We start from the raw sequence: 14,177 nt of genomic DNA, 5'->3' as shown, positions 1-14,177 counted from the left end.
CCACCCCGTGCTGCTATAAATTGTCTGCATTGGCAACTCCCAACGTCTTGCGAAACATATACATTCAAGGTCTCCATTTGGGCGCAGGTTCAAGCGACATTGAAGGTGTTTTCCCATTGCATCGTAATCAGTTACCAGATTTATAACGAACCACTTAGCCATTTAGACATCTTCAATAGTTTTTAGGACGTGGTTTAATGGTTAATAGTTAAGTAGGGAGGTCTAATCTCAAACAAAATTATATATATCTGAAAATTGCTCCAAACGCGGTGCAATCTCAAGCAAAATTATATATATCTGAAAACTACTCCAAACACAATTTTTTTAGTTGAAAAAAAATATAATAAACCACCGCCATTACAATTGCAAACTCAAGCTCCTGCATCCAGTGTGCTTGATTGTGTACTACCCACTTAGCCATGGAGGCCATGAAAATAAGATAATCCTAAACCACCGCCATTGCAAGCTTCCTGCATCCACTGTGCCTGCCTGTGCACTTTGCCAGGTGCATGGTTTATTTGGGCTTTTCATTGGGGTGAGATTTTGAGTACAAATATATTCAATTCTGTGAGAGGAATTTGGTGCACATTAATTTTCACATGCTTGCTAGGAAGGATGACCACGGAAAAATGCAAGGGCGCCAACCGGTGGAGCATTGATGTAAGAAGTAGGCTCAGACTACTTGAAGTATGTTGCCACATTTGCTTTATCCTCCTTTTCAACTGAAAACATTTTCCAATGCTCCTTTGGTGTGGTGCCATTGCTTTCTGCAATAAATGAATTATACCTTGCTATTTTAGCAACAAAAAATATAATTGCAAGTGAATCTCATTTTTGTGTCAGATCAACAACCTTTTTCTCGAACTTCTTGTTCCTACTTGCTGAAAGAAAACTGTGTTTTTTGTTATCAACCTTGAATATTTCTTTCATGTCTTCTCTTGCATTATTATGGCGATCTGAGTTCTATGTCAAATGAAGTGACGAGACTGCCATAAGATTAGGCTAGTAATGCAAGCAAGGCGATGACTGCATGTACATTTTGAATTGGTACCTCAACAGGTGCTAGCATCTCTAACAATTTTTTGAAGTGATTGATGTTGTTGGCCACATCTTATGTTGTCATCTTTATTTGTGAAAACTTCCTCAGCTATATCTTAGGATGACAGCTTGATATTCATAAATGTTAAACATCTTGAATTTCAATTGATTGTTGTGTTTGGCTACATATTAGGAGCCTCCTCTTTATTTGGTGAAGGAAACTCCTCTTTTATTGGATGGGGTTTCATATTGTCAAGGAAACTCCATTTAAAATATTAATATACATTCGGCATACATTGTGATTACAATTCTAATCTACGGTGACACGCTGTGAGTCAAAGGTTAATGAATTTAAATTTGAAGATAAAAGTACAAACCAAAACGAATCTCTTCATTAAAGAATCTTGAGCATATTAGTTGATGATTAACAAAATAGAGTGGTGATTAACCCAATGTCTTAAGAAACCCAGATTAATTCAGACAGCGTATAGTTAACCAAGTTACATTTACAGAAGACAAATAAATTCTGATTCGTAGACCATAAATACCTCTGTAATACCCTCGGGCTGCCCACAGTTGCCAAGAACAAGAATTGAAATCGCCTTAAAATCGTATGAAAACAGAACAAAATTGTTTCGCTTAGAAAATAACAGTGCTTGAATATAAAACTTTTTAAAGACGATTTGCAACGTAATTGTCCGAATTATATAATTTGAATGATCTGGACGAGCCTGGAAAACGGCGGGCCAAGTTTCTGTCAAACTCAAGACAGGTCATTTTTTTTCCATGCGCACAGGGTTGCTATTGATATAACAGCACAAGGCTACGCATGCAGGGAAGAAAGACATGAAGAGTCTCTGCGAAGAGTCTCATCGCCAGCAGAAGAGTCTCATCGCCAGCAGGCAGTCTCTGCGAAGAGTCTCATCGCCAGCAGAAGAGTCTCATCGCCAGCAGGCCAATCCTTGCTTTTCATGGCCCATTACCATGGGAAAAAAACCATTTTTCTATGAAAAAACAGATTAAAAAATAACATAACATAGTAACTTGCCGGATGAAAAGCTGTACCAAATTGCCTTTCATTTTTCAACATATCTCCTCTCAGCAAACATCTGCGATTATTATTTTTCCACCCTACAGCCAAGGTCCAAGAGTACGGATCAGTAGATTTTAAATATATCCATAACATAGCATTCCAGCGCAGCAATGCACAATTTATATATACATTGTGAAAATTACTTCTCATCCATTCATGTGAAAGAAAAAGCACGATCAAAAGAAACCTTCACCAGCATATATTACAATCAAATTTCAATCATACAACTACAAACAATTGATATAAAAATAGAAAACACACAGGATAAAATGAAAATCAACCAAATGAAACACAAGATCAAAGAAAATTGAAACAGCGAAAATTAAAAAAATCAGAAAATTGAAACATAGGAAAAATGAAAATCAACCAAATAAAATACAAGATCGAAGAAAATTGATACATAGGAAAATTAAGAAATGATTATACATCCAAGATTATAAAAGAAAAAAAACAGAACAAGGACAAGATAGAAACTATAACCAGTTACAGTAATTAAAGAATATATAAAGTGCAGTAATTAATTACCTAGAATGAAGAATACACCCAAATTACAGGAATTAAAGAAGCTATAAAATAAATAGCATAAAAATTATACCCAAATTACAGTAATTAAAAAAAATCTAGAATATGTCCAAACAAAAGCAAAATCTCAAGATGCTTATGCTTGTGAGCACACCGTATCAGATTGGATGGGGTTTCATATTGTCAAGGAAACTCCATTTAAAATATTAATGTACATTCGGCATACATTGTGATTACAATTCTAATCTATGGTGACACGCTGTGACTCAAAGGTTAATGAATTTAAATTTGAAGATAAAAGTAAAAACCAAAACGAATCTCTTCATTAAAGAATCTTGAGCATATTAGTTGATGATTAACAAAATAGAGTGGTGATTAACCCAATGTCTTAAGAAACCCAGATTAATTCAGACAGCGTATAGTTAACCAAGTTACATTTACAGAAGACAAATAAATTGACAAGTTTAGACCATAAATACCTCTGTAATACCCTCGGGCTGCCCAACTCTAGGAATGGAAACAGTTGCCAAGAACAAGAATTGAAATTGCCTTAAAATCATATGAAAACAGAACAAAATTGTTTAGCTTAGCAAATAACAGTGCTTGAATATAAAACTTTTTAAAGACGATTTGCACATAATTGTCCGAAATATATAATTTGAATGATCTGGACGAGCCTGGAAAACGGCGGGCCAAGTTTCTGTCAAACTCAAGACAGGTCATTTTTTTTCCATGCGCACAGGGTTGCTATTGATATAACAGCACAAGGCTACGCATGCAGGGAAGAAAGACATGAAGAGTCTCTGCGAAGAGTCTCATCGCCAGCAGGCAGTATTTGCGAAGAGTCTCATCGCAAATCCCTTGATGTGCAAATATTTTCCAGGGGAATGGATCTAATCAAGCACCATGGATCTAATCAAGCACCAGGGGTCAAATCCCTTGATGTGCAAATCTTTTCTCAAGTTTCATAGTAAAAAAGGAAGTTTGAGAAAAAGAGATTTGATCCATCCCAAAACTGATTTTTAGTAATATAAAAATAATATACTACTTTATCTCTTAAGTAATTCTCATATAAAAAAATTAACTCATCACAAACTGTAAATCAACTAAAAGTAAAAAGCCAAAACAATTGTATGAACATATTCAAAAGGTTTTTTTTGCATTTGATCTGAAAACTATAAAACCAATAGATTGTTGAAAAGGGAGATGTGTATTCTTCTCTTTCAATAACAAATCTTGAAGTTATTTGTGGAGGAAAGTGGAGGAAATCCTCTTATTGTAGAAACTCTCTCTATGTATTTCATGTTTTGAAGTAATCCATTTATGCATGAGAAAACCAAGATAAATATTGTGTAATCACAACTGTGGAGTACAAATAATAATTTGGTAATAGTATGGTTTCATCACAACGATAAAATAAAGAGAAGGGCAATATCAAACTATGAAAACTATTTGGTTCAATCACTTGTTTCCACCGTGCCTCCAATCCAATCAATAATGTTAGAATCCAATCAATAATGTTAGAATTCATTGTAACTTAACTCGCAACCTTTATTGTTACTCAACTAAAAGGCATGAATAGTTCCAGTGTGGGTTGTCCTCCATTTTGATCAAGTTTGGTAGAGAAATAATGCCGACCCACAACTTTTGTCCTTCATTTTGATCAAGTTTTGTAGAGAAATAGTGCCCACCCACAACTTCTTAGCCCAGAGAAGTATTTAAATACATTGATACATTGAAATTAATCGAAGAAGAGCCCTTACATATGTAACATTGGATTTCTTTCAAGTATAAGCTTAAAAGAGGACTAAAATCCTTTAAAACACTTATTTATACAAGAATTCCCATTGAGAGTAATTGATCCTAGTACTACAATAAATATTGTGTAGTGTATGGAATTTTAACTTTTCTAACCACATTGCTTTGACCATATAGATTTGAGAAGATGGAGAAACTTAGCCCTCAAAATGCCTTTGTCCTACATAAGATACCCTACTCGCGAAACTACCTTGAATAGTAGATCACCCGCATCTTCATTATTAAAAACTTTTTTAAGCATAGGTCAAATCAAATCATTAATAGGTATCCAAATTTGACCTCTATAAATGGTAATTATCATAACTCAAGTCAAAGAAATTAAAACCAATCTTTAAACATATTCTTTATATTGACCTATCTATTACAATTTATTGGCCAACACATTGACTTATTATATAGATCCATAGAAAGTGCAGCACATTCTCAAAGACAAGTATAAATTTATGGAAAAAAATAAAATTGAATGTTATATGATTAATTCTCATGGAAATTGTTAGACATTCATGTCAATGGCAGTATCCACCAAAGGAAATATAAGATTCTGATATAAATAGATGGCATTTAGTGCTGGAGAATTATATGTACTAGTTCCCAATAGGAGGAGCAGTTGAATCATGAAACTACTTCCTTTTAACACTGAACCCGCATAATATTGATGTTTAACACTATCAGATTATTCTCTATGTTTTCTATTCAATCAAACCAAATTCTTAAGCCACATATATTTTCGAAATGCACCACAGAAACAAGCAATAAGCATCCCAGAATAAGTAGCATTATAAATATAATAGAACATCACTAGTTTTGATCAAATGTACATGGAATAATGTCACTCTCGGTGCAACGATTTTCGCTTCTCTCCTTTTCCTTTCAACAACTGACAGTGTGATACTTTACTTCTGCATAAATTGATCCAAGTTTGCTCTGCTGCTTCCCTTCCCTTTAACTACGGTAGGCTGACATGTGTTTGCTTCAATTCTTGAATTTTTCTGCTCGACTACTCAACCTGATTGTTAAATTTACAATATTCAACCATCCCTTTTTCAATTCTTTGCTTCTGCGCTTCACCCTGGTTCAGGGTACAATAAACCCCCTCCTATAGAGGTTCAATCTCCTTTTGCCGAGAGAGAATTTCTTCAAGCTCGATAGCATTATCTCTGGCTTGAGCCAGAGTTGTAGTACGTCTATTCGTTAGATAGTAGCCAAGATCTCCATCGAATGCACTAAGATATTGTAATAAAACATGATGTTGTGAAGGCTTAAGGTCATTGGCAATAATCTTGAGCAAACTATAAAAACTTTTGATTAAATTCGTGAACATTTTCAAAATTCTTCTTCTTTATCTTATAAAACTGGCTAAGCAATGATGTTTCACTTTTCCTAGTTGCCCACCTTTAAATGAAACAATCGCGGAATTGCTCCCAACTATTGATGTCTTTATTAGGTAAAACCCTGAACCAAGAGAAAGCAGCCCCTTCCAAGGAAAGAGCAAAAAGTGTCATGAACACATCCTCTTCCTCAATATTAAAGACAGCCATATAATTGCAAAATTTATCTATATGTTCATCCGATGTGATTACTTTATTTCCTGAAAATTTGGTTAGCCAAATATTAAATCCATCAGGCATCTTGTTGGGATATCCAGGAAGAGCAGTCATATCCAAGGGTTGGAAAGAATAGGTAAGCCATGGCTTAGCCGTTGGAGCTACTCTGGCTTGTTCATTTTTTCGGACTAGTTCTTCAGTAATGGCCTCTATCTCTTTTCTTGCTGCTGCAATCTGTGATAAAAGCTCAGCCTTTTCCAGTTCCCAAGCTTTACGTGTTGCCTCTGACTCTGCAGATATCGCCTGAATTTTGTGCTGACCTTCGTGCGATTGAGTCTCAGCTTTTGAAATAGAAGCTTCATGTTCCACCTCTTTCTTTGCAAGTTCTTTTCTCAAATCTTTCTCAATTTTCTTCGACTTATCTGACAAAATAGTCTTTTCATCTCTTAAGCTTTTGATTTCATTAAGAAGGATTTGATTGAGATTCTGCAACTTCGATATCTGATCATCTTCTATCTTTGGAGAACTCAATTCTTTCGAGGAAGCGCGTCCGTCTAGAATTTCAAGATCCGTTGTCTGAGTAGTTCTTTGCCACCTCTTCATCTTGTCCACTGGGGTGAACTGCCTGAGACAAACGATTAAAAACGCCTTTCTTGTTTCGTTACCATACCTAAATATTCAAAAACAAATATATAACTGATTAGCACTACCGCTTCTAACAAATCTCACAAAATAGAACTGAATCCCTCTACCGCCTCTAACAAATTGGACAAAACATAACTGAATCCCGCTACTGCTTCTAACAAATCACTTACAAGTTAAAGAGTTGCCAGTACATCGCACATTCCAAGGAAGTTAGTTAAGAACCGTGGAATTGACGGAGGAGACTCATGCCAGTATGCAAATACTGTAAAAAAAGAATACACTGAACTTTAAAAGCAAAAAAACAGCGTACACTGAAAAAATATTGAAAAACAGCCCTGGCAATCTCAGCTATAAAATTAAAGAAAATGTGCATGTACATGATTCAAAACAATCAATCTTTGAAAACAGCCCTGTCAATCTCAGTTAAAATTTGCAACTTGATATGATTTGAAATCCTTAGCTATACAGCCCTAACTCTCAATTTAACGAAAACAAATATAAAGAAAAAATAACTGCTCTAAAGATATAGCATATCAGAATACCTTTTCTACGCAGATGACAAAATGACGGGCTTTTGCTCTGCCAAATTGCTTGTAAAAGCCTTTCCTGAAATTTGTTTGTCCCGGACACGCTGTTTCTGAATACTGTTTCTCTCTGAAAATTCTACAGTTTCTAACCTGCAAACTGTGAAGGCTAGGCAAATATTAAATAAAACTGCTATAGTGATATACATGGCAGCGTCTGTGTTATAGTGATATACATGAGAATAACCCCTCTGGAGGCAATGAAACTGTTGAAGGGCCCGTTCAAGTTCATAGAAGTCGTAATAATTGTTACATTCCGCTCCCTCATTCTCACGGCGAAAGTTCCTGTTCCTCCTCCGATGTCCAACCCAATTCGAATTGTCTTCTTCTTCAGATTCAATACCTCGTCGACAGAGTAATCCATGGAGCCACTGCCATTTACCCACCTGGTTTTCTCCCGGCCTTGAAGATCAAGCCCTTCTGGTATTTTCTCTGAATGAGGCACGAGTAATTCTTGCAAGAATATGCAGTCCAGACGACACTGTAAAATCAGGGGGCTTTTCGCATGCTCTGAGGAAGTTGCAACTTCTTCCTGAAGCTCAGCCGTGAGCCCACAGATGTCAAGTGAAAGGTGAAACGTTTTTTCAAGGTTTTTAATATTTTAAAATATTTTTTATTTATTAAATCAGACAGTTAATCAGACGGTTGATTTTTGTTCAATCATCTAACAAAAGATCTAACGGCTACGATTAGGACAGAAAGGCATTTGGGGGAGTTCACTTCAGAGGGAAACGCCTTACGGCGTAAATATTTACTCGTGCTAAATTAGTAATGAAAATTATGAAATAATATAACAATATTCAAAAAAGTGTTTTAATAGTTTATTTTTTTAGGTAAAAAATACATATTTTATTTCAAAATAAAATGAAATACACATTTTTTAGGTGCACCAAGCATTGTACATAGATTAGCATAAGTTTGAAAGTAACTGAAAACCCGCATATACATTTCACTAACTTTCTCTATGCATTATCTTGAAAAAAATAGGATATATAATAGGCTAAACACCTAATGAATATTAAGTTCACTAATTTTAGGGAGGAAGCTAGTGAACCTGAGACCATCCAAGTGGTCTCCCCCACAACTTAATCGACGCAATCTCAAGGTTTTTAGTTGTTTATTTGTTTTTACTATTATTTTGTTTTACAGTTTCAGTATAGAAAATATTCATACATAGGTTGTAAGTTGGAACCCTCGCTTCAAGCAAAAATCGAAAAACTTAAATAAGCATTAAACAAACAAAGACCTAAAATAAAGTAAAAAATCAAAATGAATTGTAATAAAATTGCAAGAAACGACATTATAAGAAAAATATGTATAGAAAAACTTAAAATAAAAAAATTTAATCAATTTTAGGTCCTACATAATGTTTCATATGGGAATCATTTGTGGTGTACGAAAATAATTGTCATTGTTGTCTTTGAGCAAGTAAGAGTTGTCACTAATGACAAATGCAACTTTGTACGAACCTAGCCACAATTATTGAAACTTGGAAAGTTTTCTCTTATATGCATGAGCAGAATCCCATAATAACACTTTCTGACGACCTTCAAAGATAGGCGTCTTCAATCTTTTATCAAAATATTTTTTAACACTTTGTTGCTAGTGTTTTAATTTTTTCAAAGAAAATTTCATTTTATTGTTTAGAGCTAAAATGGCATGAACTCTTTGAGACACACTAGATGAATTTAATTATTCTTCTTCTAAGACCAATCTCAAAGAGGTGAGCTCGAGCTCAATAGGCATGACAACTTCCTAACCATATACTAACTAAAAATGAGTTAATCGTGCGTTATATTTTGTAGTTATGCAATCTGTCCATAAGGAAAAATTCAACAAAGTTTGCCACTAACAGGGTTCATCGTTAATGATATTATTTAAAATTTTAATGAAATTTTTATTCATGGACTCAACGTATTCGTTCCCTTGGGGATAGTAAGTTGATGAAGTAAAATGTTTTTCTTCATATTGACTACAGAATTGTGTCAATTTACCATACATGAATGTTGATCCATTATCAAAAATAAGTTCAATAGGAAAACCAAATCTAGAAAAGATGTTAGGTTCAAAGAAAGAAATTACTTGTTGATCTTTAGCATGCTTAAGATGGATAACATCTGCCCACTTAGTAAAGTAGTAAGTAACAATCAAAATGAATATGTGGTCTATTGAAGAAGGAGGGTCAATAAGACCAATTAAATCTAACCCCCATTTTGAAAAAGGGAAATTTGGAAGTACTAGTTGTAAAGGCATGCTAGAAAATTTCTCATGTACATAAGACCTTCGACATTCATCACAAGATTATACATACTTGTGTGAATATCATAACAGAAATGGCCATTAATAACCAATTCTCAAAATTTTGTGTGTGGTTGTTTTTGCAACAAAATGCCCACAGATATGAACATCAAAATCTACTAATCCATTAAGTTTATTTAAAATGTGTTGGTCTACTATGTCATCAATGCATCTCATTAGCAATCCATGAGCAAATCTGCAAAAGAGTGAAGTATTAAGAATCAAGTATTTCGAAGACTCAAGGCAAAGCCTCCTTCTTTCATAATATTTAAGATTATATGGCCATCTTTCATGATGTAAATAATAAATTATATTTTGATACAAAGGATGCCCTACCAAATCGATGTTTCATAATTGATTAAAAATAAAGTAGATAAAATAACATCATTATTATCGAAAGAGCACTTTGGTTCAAGGTGTTGAACTAAGTGCAAAGCTAAACCTCGTCCCTTAATTATGTTTGAAGTGATTAACATGAAATCATGTTCCTAAATTTCAACAAACCAATGTAAAAATTCTTCAGATAGATGTCGACGGGTGCTCAGATTAACATCTTTTCAGCGCCCATCTGGTACCCTTTTCTCATTTTCATCTTATTTTGATACACTGTCATCCATAAGGGTACATTTTTTAGTCAAGGTATAAGTATCCCTTAAATATCTCATGTCAATACTTCTTCTTGTACATTTTCAGGAGATTATTGTCTTTCTATACTAATAGTGGTATACAAGAACAAAGTTGCAAAGGTACCTCCTCGCAACACAGTTGTTGCAACAATCTCAACGGTTGTTGCAACTCTTTGTGAGACATAGATACAACCACTCCTGATTATGAGCTACTACAACTCTGAGTTGTTATTGCTCATGCTATAAATCTAGGATTTTTGTCACAGTTTGTGTGTGGGAAAAGAGTATTGATGCCAAGTGAAATGGAAATCTAGACATGGAATAGTTGTCCAACTTGGAATGGACTTATATGAAGCCCTGAAGTAGAGAACCCTCCATATCAATGAGCTAGATAAAATTCATCATGATGCCCTGCACCAAACAACAATTATATAACATCAAAAGTCTGGGTGGCATGAAAACCTCATCAAGAAGAAGAAATTCAAAGATGCAGATTGGGCTTTACTAATTCAATCCAAGTTCAAAGATTTCAAAGGAAATTTCTGTGCTCAGTGGCTCAAGCCCTACAATATTGTTACGGTATATGGTAATGGAGCCACCAAACTTTTCACCATCGATAAAGACATGAATCTTCTAATGGTAAATGGGCATATACTTTTGATTGTATGATAAACCTTTGTCCATAGAAGCCTTTTTTAGGAGAATTACAAGTGGATGGCTTGCCTTGGAGATCATTGACAAAGGAGCATCCCATGCTAGATAATTCATTACTATTAAAAATAAACAAAAACAAAAAAGCATGGAGTAAGAGCCCATGTATGAAAGCTATTAGGGGCATACATGGGGACATGTTATGTGAAAATTGGTTTATGTTGCTTCTATATATATCTATATACATATCTATATATATATATATATATATAGAGAGAGAGAGAGAGAGAGAGAGAGAGAGAGACACACACACACACACACACACACTCATAAACAGGAGGGCACTTCATGGTTTCATGATGGTTATGTCAAGATACCTTTATTATGACTCCTTTGTAGCACCCTCCTCCCACATCTACCCAAGTAATCGGCCAACTGAGGTAAACATGTGACGAGAAGTTACTATGATATGATTCGACCTCCTAAGTCACGTTAAGGAAGTGGAACCGATGGAAACACACTATAAAGACCTTCCACATCAGCAACAAGACTCCTAGGAACCATCCCATCTTCTCAGTTAACCAGCCCCTGAGTCCCATTGAGTTTTTTGACCATTACACTCCAAGACGCTCCCTTCATATGGGCATGCAGGGCTCTAGATGCCCCCACAACATGGTATACTAGCATCCAGGGACTTTTGTGGCTAGTGTTGTGCCTACGTCCCCAGGATTTGAGTCACTCTTTTAGGCCAAAAGCCCAGGTCACTGCCCAAAACTAAATGACACCTTCAGAACAAAAATATAACAATGTAATGATGATACAAATGTAATTACTTGAAAAAGCCCTTGACTGAACCCCTACTAGCCATGACAGGAATTTCGTCAAACATGTCACAAATATGTAATCCACATGTGTAAACAACAAATCTGAGCATATGATCCAGATTTAAACAAGAACGCAACAAATTACAGAGATAACCATAAACACAAAGATGCAGTGGAAATAATACTTCATTTCATTAATGTAAAATACTGAAATATGCTTACAAACATCAACAGAAATAAACCAGCTAGGGTGATGGTAGCTTATCTCTGAGAAGAGATGTGGCGGCTACATGCCTCTGAACTATGTTACAATGAGGCTCGAAGGCCTATTTATTGTTGAGAAACAATGGAAAACCCTTAACATCCCAAAACCTAACCCTAGAAGATGAAACGCCAAATGGTGGGCCCCGTTTGGGTAAATCGGTACATCAATTTCCCGGGGTCATAACTTTGGCACCCAATCTCCGTTTGATGCGTACAATAGCTCGTTAGAAAGATCTATCCAAGAACTATAACTTTGGGAAGAGCAACATCGGTCCATGGACCCATGCTTCTCCCATATTTCCCAAAAAAACCTCATTTATGCCCTCAAAACGGCTCCGGAAGTTCAGGACCCGAAAAACTGCTAAAAATAGTAAATTGTGCTACAATTACTGAAACTGAAAAACTGAAAGAGACAGTTGTGGGCGTCCAAGTGAGATAGGTGGGTGTCCACCAACATCCACCTGGATCATTCCTCCCCCCTTAGGAAGCAATGGTCCCCATTGCGTTGAGTTCCTCCATATGCTGAACTTGGTCCCTAGTAAGTTGTACTGCAATCTCGGATGCGTCCAGTAATGGTGGGAAGCATGGTCAAGGGCAGTACACATTGAACACTTGGTGCAGGTGAAGGAAAGGAGGAATGTTGTGCTCCAAAGCATTATTTCCCACTGCCTTGGTAATGTTGTAAGGACCATGTCGGAGTGGTCTGAGCTTCTGATGGGCTCTTGTAAGGCGTTCTTTCTACATATGTAACCAAACTTTGTCACCCACTTGAAACTTGTGTGGTACCCCTGTGGGTGAGGCGAAGTTGTTCCTGTGTTCTGTCATGACCGTATCCCTTTGTTGCTTCTGCTGCGTGGAGGAACCCTTCAAAGGGGTCATGGATGTGGCAATGATCTTCCCCTTACTTTGGGAGTGAACCAGACATAAAATAAATTACCTAGTCTGTGAGATGAGCTTGTTTCTTTTCTTAGCAACGATCAAAGAGTTGGCGGTAGGTGGGGCTAGCTCTGGTATCCTGTATAATGAATTATTCAAAGAAATAATGACAGCGTGAGGCCTTGACTCATACACAGCATGTCGCCTTCACAAGTATGGCTGGCCTAATAGTACATCACACACACCCAGAGGTGTAACATCACACAATACCTCATCTGTGAAGGGCTTGATGCTGTACGGAAGGCGGCACTGCTGGCGAACTTTTAGATCTCGTCCTTCATGAAGCCACCTGATACTATACGGCTACGGGTGTGGTTTAGTTGGTAGGCCCAACCGCTTCACGACCTCTGCTGAAATGAGGTTCTTTTGGATGCCACTATCGACAATGAATTGCAGCGGCGAACCCTTCACCCACATCTGTGAGTGGAAAATACACTCTCCCACCTCTGGATCTTTGAGCTCTTTCTTCTGGATCTTGGTGCTGGCAACAATGACGTTGGGCTCCACATCAATGATATGCTTCCCTTTGCCATTCCCCTTGTCGGGTTCTGACTTGGGGTCGAAACATGCATCTGATTCTGAAGCCTTCAAATCGGCCACTAGCAACTGCTTGGTCCGACACTCACTTGTGTTTTGAGTGGGGCTCTTGTGGAACTCACACCATTTTCCGATGTCCTTCTTCGACTTCGTGGTGTTGTTTTTTTCTTGCGGCTTCTATGGGTTGTCTTGGGTCACCCCGCCTTGGCTTTGTCCTTTGGTCTTCGGATTTACAGATCCAAAGTCTCGCTTCTTCTGTTTGAAATTTTGCTCAATTTTGACAGTGTATCGGTATGCCATGCCGAGCGAGGAGATGTTCAGGAACTCCATCTCTTCCTGGATGTATCTGTGTAGGTAGCCGCAGTATTTGAATACCAAATGTAGCTCAGAGTCCTTGATACCCAACTGTGTGCGAAGGGTATGAAAAATATTTGTGAACTCTGGCACATCTTCATCCCGTCCCTGCCACAGTTTGGTCCATTTGATGTATTTGTCCTCATAGATTTTGATAGGGTAGTATTGCTCCTTGACGACATCCCGGAATGAATCCCAAGTGGGTGCGGCTAAAAATAGTGAGCTCGTACTTTCATTCTTCTGCTCGCAGTAGGTTTCCCACCTGTCCTTAACGTGGGGGGCTGCTTTGAGAAGAGCGAAAAAAATCTTTTCCCGACTCGAAAATTCATGAGCAGAAAAAGACTCATCTAGCAGATTTAACCATTTATCTACGTCATATGCGTCTATTTGACCCTGAAAGATGGGGATTTCAAAATTAACTTGTACTTTAAACAGTGTGGCAT

This window comes from Pinus tabuliformis, chromosome 2_1 (assembly GCF_031772625.1).
Source record: "Pinus tabuliformis cultivar Carrire ecotype Pingquan chromosome 2_1, CPIR1, whole genome shotgun sequence".
NCBI lineage: Eukaryota > Viridiplantae > Streptophyta > Pinopsida > Pinales > Pinaceae > Pinus > Pinus tabuliformis.
The sequence above is the reverse complement of the archived record's forward strand: the minus strand, read 5'-3'. Positions refer to the sequence as shown.